The 6,000-nt window shown below is 42.0% G+C and overlaps 1 protein-coding gene across 3 annotated transcripts in view; it reads right to left on the reverse strand.

The window, feature by feature from the left end:
• Window positions 1-4,093, reverse strand: part of Rhbdd1 (rhomboid domain containing 1) — a 126,934-nt gene extending 122,841 nt beyond the window's left edge. The window contains exon 1 of one of the 3 annotated variants that reach the window (XM_037210222.1): window positions 3,745-4,093. The gene's annotated coding sequence lies outside the window, so the exon portion shown is untranslated. Of the gene's footprint in view, window positions 1-3,454; window positions 3,535-3,744 lie in introns of those variants that run through there. The other 2 variants (XM_028874140.2, XM_037210221.1) reach the window with 2 other exon arrangements.
• Between the last annotated feature and the right edge of the window lie 1,907 nt (window positions 4,094-6,000).

The raw sequence follows: 6,000 nt of genomic DNA on the forward strand, positions 1-6,000 counted from the left end.
AGTCAGACTGAAGACTGTACTTGTTTGGGGTTGGTTTGTTGTTGGTTTTTTTTTTTTTTTAAATGATCACCCATGCCTCCGTATGAGAACCCAGACATACACGGAGACAAACCTAGCAATTCTGCAGGACACGTCTAAGGATTCCAAGCACTTGGGGTTCTTAGCATCATCATGGTTTCAGGTACAACTCCCCCTTGGAGCTATGCTGCTGACAGGGATCCATGCACAGTTCCCCAGAAACCCAGTTCTCTAGACACATTCTGGATCAGGAGCCTGCCTCCTCCAACCTCCCAGATCTTACAGCCTTTCCACTCTTGAACTTTCTGTGTGAATTTCTCCTGAAGAGGCTCAAATTTAAACAAACAGAGAATCACGGCTTAGATGGAATAATGTCTCCATTAAAGGACATCTTTTAAAGAACAGCTTCAACGTTTTAATGGCTTTTTACAATAATTTTAATATATGTATACATATAAGTGTACAGATTATTTACTTTTATATTTAGTCCTTACCCTCATATAATACACTACAACATTAACAAAAGTATGGCCTACTATGAATGCCTCTAAGTATATTCCATGTTCATACATTCATAGCTATGTAAAAACATGAAGAAAATACAAGGACTTCGTACTTTAAAAAAAAAAGAACACACCAGTGTTCTAGGTAAAGCACATATATTGAAAAAAATGTCAATTACTTCAGGGCTAATAACATTTTTATGCATTTATTTGCAGAGATATCATCTTCTATAACATAAATAGCATTATATGACTCAAATGATGGAGCTATTTGTACCCAAAAAAGTCAGTGATAGGATAATCAAAGATATTTTGATGTTAATTATCTTTAATCTTCTGGAAATTATGAAAACAATGTCTAGACATCACTGATTATGAAATAACTAATGCTTTTCTACCAAGCTGAGCTGTAACTTTCTCCAAGTGTTTGCTTTCTCTCACAATATTATGAAATCTTGACTCTCACTTCAGCATCGTTATCACTTAAAAAGAGCAGTGACCAGGTGATAAAATGACCTCATGTATAAAAGATGATTAGGAAATAAACCGGGCAGCCAGAATTAAACTGATAATCATTTCTTTCCCTCTCAACAAGAGACACTGCCTAACATATATGTCGTAACAGATAATAGTCAACACACTATCTCCTTTAACTTAGTAGTATCAGATGCTGCTATGACTTCCACTTTACAGGGTGAAAAATTAAAATGGGAAAAGATGCTACTTTGTCTATAGGGCATAATCAATGTACAAAGGGAGGCAGAATTCAAGCAGGTTGGTCTGACCCAGAACCATAGCTACCCATCTTTCTCATACAGAATAAGAAAATATGTTGGAGCCTTTGAAAAACAATTGTTTCATGATGGGACATTATCACTTTGTTGGTAAGGTTAACTATTACTGATAGAAATTGATATCATAAGGGGCATATTTACATGAAAATTCACTCCCCGTGGTAACCCAGAGTCTCAGCATGGCCATAGTACCAGTGTTCTCCAGTCAAAGTCATGTGTTATATAGGCCACAGTTAGTCACTGACCCTTTTTAATAATGTAACAAGCCTAGGCTCTAGGACAGCAGCTTCAAATCCTGAATGATTCTTTGTTCCCCTAGGTGGGTCCTTGGAGAAAGGAAGAGTTCTTAGAAAATGCTACACGTATGAAGAAAATCAGCAGGTTGGGACCATGTCTAACTTAACTGTGAGTCTTCAAATAAATGGATGTGAGGCCTGCTTTACTATGATGGAGCTGTATGACATCTGAGGACAAAAGATAAGGATAGAAACATCATCAGCTTTGGCTTTGTGGTGCTACCTCTATGCTTCTGTTCAACTCTGTTCTGGCCTTTACCAAATCCTGGGCCAACCTTTCGTATCACTAAGCTGAAGAAACAAGAAGGCCAAAGAACTTTTAACTACCTTATCACAATTACTATCATCCCATTTTCTAAAATGCTACAGTGTATATGAGTATCAGTACCTACTGCTGTAAACTTTCTGGGTTTGTCTTGCCTTATTGCATAGGGTCTCATTATGTATCCCAGGCTCACCTCCAACTTGTGATCTCTCCTGGCCTCAGCCTCCAGAGCACTGAAATTACAGGTGTGAGCCACCACATCCAGCTAAAAAGTTGTCCTGTGTCTACATTTTCACTATTCAGAATGTGACTGGGATAAAAGAAGTCTCCTCTAGGCAGCAGTCACAATATCCATGCACTCAAACTCCTATCTAACCCAACAATTTGTCCCTCCTCCACAATCTGCTTTCTGCAGGCAGGTCTAGTAAATAAGTAATGCCTGACTTTTGAGTAACATAACATTGACGCATTAGTGCTACCTCCTTGCTTTCACATGGAATGCTTAGCACTATGGAGTCACAGTAAAGTGATTTGCTCAAGGTTCCATACCCAGGAAATACCTCACCCTATTCAAACATCATCTGTGACTCCACAATGAGTACTTTTTATGGCTAAGTTATTCATGAAATTCAGCACCCAGAAGCACAGAAATGGACCGGAAGGATTGCTCGAAGAGTTATGACACCAAAATCTGTATTGCCAACTATTTCCCAGAAGATGCTAATAATCGGACAACTCTGGGACCAAAGCTTGACTATTCTGAGGACCACCTGCTCTCCTGAAATGAGTCAGAACACTAGAAGAGTGGAAGCAGAATCAGCAACAGAAGCAGGAAGAAGGTAAAGGAGGCTAGAACGTTGGAGTAAAAAGTAGAGGGATGATAACTAGACACCCCACACACATCAAAAGAAAACAAAACAAAAATCTGGGTGCCTCGAACCCACTGAAAGGGACTTTAAAATAGCCTGACAACTGAATCTTAACAGCAATAATTCTACATTAACAGTTTAAACAAAATAATTAATGACTAACTTGGAACAACAGAAAAGCATACGATACGAGCTTTTTGTGTAAGCAGAAAAGAGATGAGTCCCTCGGACAGATGTATTTCTGTCCCCTACAACATGGAACAGCCTTTCTTGGGTTAGCACGGGCCTGCGTACTGACATGGACCGGCGGTCTCCCCAAAACACCTGCACTGCAAGCTCTGTGGCTGATGCAATTTCGCCTCAACCTTCCAGACAGCAGAGGAATCTATCAAAAGCCCATCAGGGAAGCCCGGACCTCCATGCACCCGGGCAAGCGATCCCGGTGAAATTGGTCCGTGCCGCCTCCCCCGGGCCCCCAAGCCTGAGGGGCAAAGAAGACCCAGAGCAGCCCTCGCCGGCTCCGACCTCCCACCGGGTCTCACAGCAGCGCTTCCGCCCGGCGGACCCTAGCCTCAAAGCAGAGCTTCCGCCCGGCCCGCGCCAGCCCGGATCTCAGCCCCGGCCCCTCCATCTGCGGTCCCGGAAAGCGGCGACATACGCCGCACAAAAGCGACGCCACACACTTAGCCAAAGAGACGCGGAAACTCACTCTCTCTAAGACCCGCCTGCGTCCTCACGTATTCCCGCGTTCGCGCGTCACCACGCCCGGACTCCGAATCCCGAGACTCCACTTCCCGCACGGACGCCAATTCCGGAAGCTCCATTTCCGGCGGCCTGGGGGGGGGGGGGGAAGACGAGCGGCCGGCTGCGCATGCTCAGTGCCGCTTACGGCCTTGCTCGCCTTCCCCTAGCTTTTCACGTAGGGCTCATGGCGCTCAAACCTCAGAAACGACGATCTCAGTGTCCTTTCACCGCCATAAATAACTAGTGACCACTTACCACGCGCAGAGCGCATTAGCCCCGCCTGTGGCCAGCTCCCTCAAGGTGGAGCCTGCGAAGTGGACGGGGGAGACAGACACTGCCTGCTCCACATGGGCCTCGAGAGAGCTGCTTAGATCGGAAAGTAGGCCAGCGAAACAAGGCCACGGTGCACATTTTCAGTCCCCAAGCGCAGATCCGAGGCTGCACAGCTTTGCCTGTTTACTGCTGTAAGGGCTTGAGGTAGAAGGTGTTTGCGTCTTAGGTCATGTGATGCAATTTTCCTTTCTGCTGCTAGTGCAGAACCAGTTTCAGCTAAAGGCATTGGCTGCATTAATTTCATACGAGTAAATGGTCTTTGGCATAAATTTTTCTACTAATTGGAGGAAAGTTCCAACACTTTCTCAGGGCATGAATCCGGTGCAGGTAGCCCTTTGTTGATTTACCAAAAGTGTTAGCAGCCGTGTTTAGTTAGTGTATTAGAACTTCCTGTGTTACAAAAGCTTGTCTTCTATTATTGTGTAATAGAAGAACTCTTCCTGGAAATGTTTATCTCAGAGTTGGAATTTAAGTGAAAATCTGGCTCATTTATAGGAGATATATTTGAGACTTTCAAATGACAACATTATTAGCAAATTCGGGGATGAATTCTTGAATCTTATAATTTAACCCTTTTAAGGTAAAAGAGTGTGTTGGTCCAATACTGACAATGAGAAACTGCATCCCTGGAAACGGAAGCCCAAGTGAATTGGGGAAGTAGAAAAATAAGCTCTATTTCTCAAATGGAGGGGACTCCCTATTTTTCCTTCTGATCAATCATAATGCATCCATTCTATTACTATAGTCCTATCTTCTATCTTCTGCCACCCTCTACACCTTTCCATACTTTCATTGTTTTTGTCATTATCATACAGAGGTGACTTTAAAATAGTTGCAAATCAAGTTTCAAGTCAGTAATCTCAAAAATATAATACAATCATAGATAGAGCTTAGGAGTGTACTGACGGAGCAGCGTATGATGGTACACACCAATAACCCCAACAGTTTGAAGGTAGAGACAGGAATATTGAGAGGTTGAGGCCACCCTTAGCTACTTAACTTCAAGACCAGCTTAGCTTATATGAGTCCCTGTCTCCAAACAAAAAAGTAAGTAAAAACATTTCTATCCAATTTTGAATATAAGTAAAATGTTTCATTGGCATTTAAGAGAACAGAGAAATTTATTTGTTTGTTTTTTTATTTCTTGAAAAATGACTTTGCCAGGGCTGGTGGCAAGCACACGTAATCTCAGCACTTGGAAAGTGGAGGCAAGGGTATCAGGAGTTCAGGACACCCCCATTGCATTGCAAGTTTGAGTCTACCCTGAGCCACATGAGACCCTGTCTCAAAACAAAGCTCTTTCACCCTGTGAGAAATGATTTTGTTGAGCAGTCTAGACTTTAGATGTTACAGGTAAGATGAGCCTATTATATCATACCAGAGTCCCTTCTAACTTGACAGTAATCATTTCCTGGATAATAATTTCCTAGCCTAAACTTTAATAGAGGGACAGTCAGTAGAATTCTTACATGTAAACAAACTTAAAAATAGTAAAAGATCAATGCCAGAATAAGTCCTCTAACATTAAAAAAAAGCACACAATTGTTACATTACCTTGTAAAACAATGATTTTAAGAGCTCAAATGTATTTTAATTGTCAGACAAGATAACAATATGCACATTCCATTTAATATATGACATATATTTACAGTCTAAGATGTAGTTTGAATTGTATCTAAGCCTCAATGGACAAGCAACAATTCTTAGGATTAGCCATTTGCCTCAAACCAGTGTTCCTAAACTGTGGTGCTTACATTGAAATGGGAGCTTGGTTTACCTCCTGTGTCAGTCACTTCACAGTCCGATGGGAACTAGCCGGAGGGCAGATAGACATCTCCCACCTGTCAGAATCCAGCCTGAAGGGAAAAAGACGCCAGGCAACAGTACCATACACCAAAAGCTGGATAATCTTGTAAAGGAGGAGTTTGTTTTTATTTCTTACTGCTTCTAATGAATCAAATATATTGCACCCAAAAATGTTTCAAAAGATGAGTAAAGGTGATTAAGGAGTGTATATCATCCTTTTTATGGAACAGCTTGCAAGTGACATGATTCAACTATGAATTATGACAGGGCAAACTTGGATCATGTGTTACGATAAGACTGTCAATACTTAACAGCAGACTACACACACACACACACACACACAGGGTAACCCTAAGCAACTTATAATGGCCA

This window comes from Peromyscus leucopus, chromosome 13, assembly GCF_004664715.2.
Source record: "Peromyscus leucopus breed LL Stock chromosome 13, UCI_PerLeu_2.1, whole genome shotgun sequence".
NCBI classification, from domain to species: Eukaryota; Metazoa; Chordata; class Mammalia; order Rodentia; family Cricetidae; genus Peromyscus; species Peromyscus leucopus.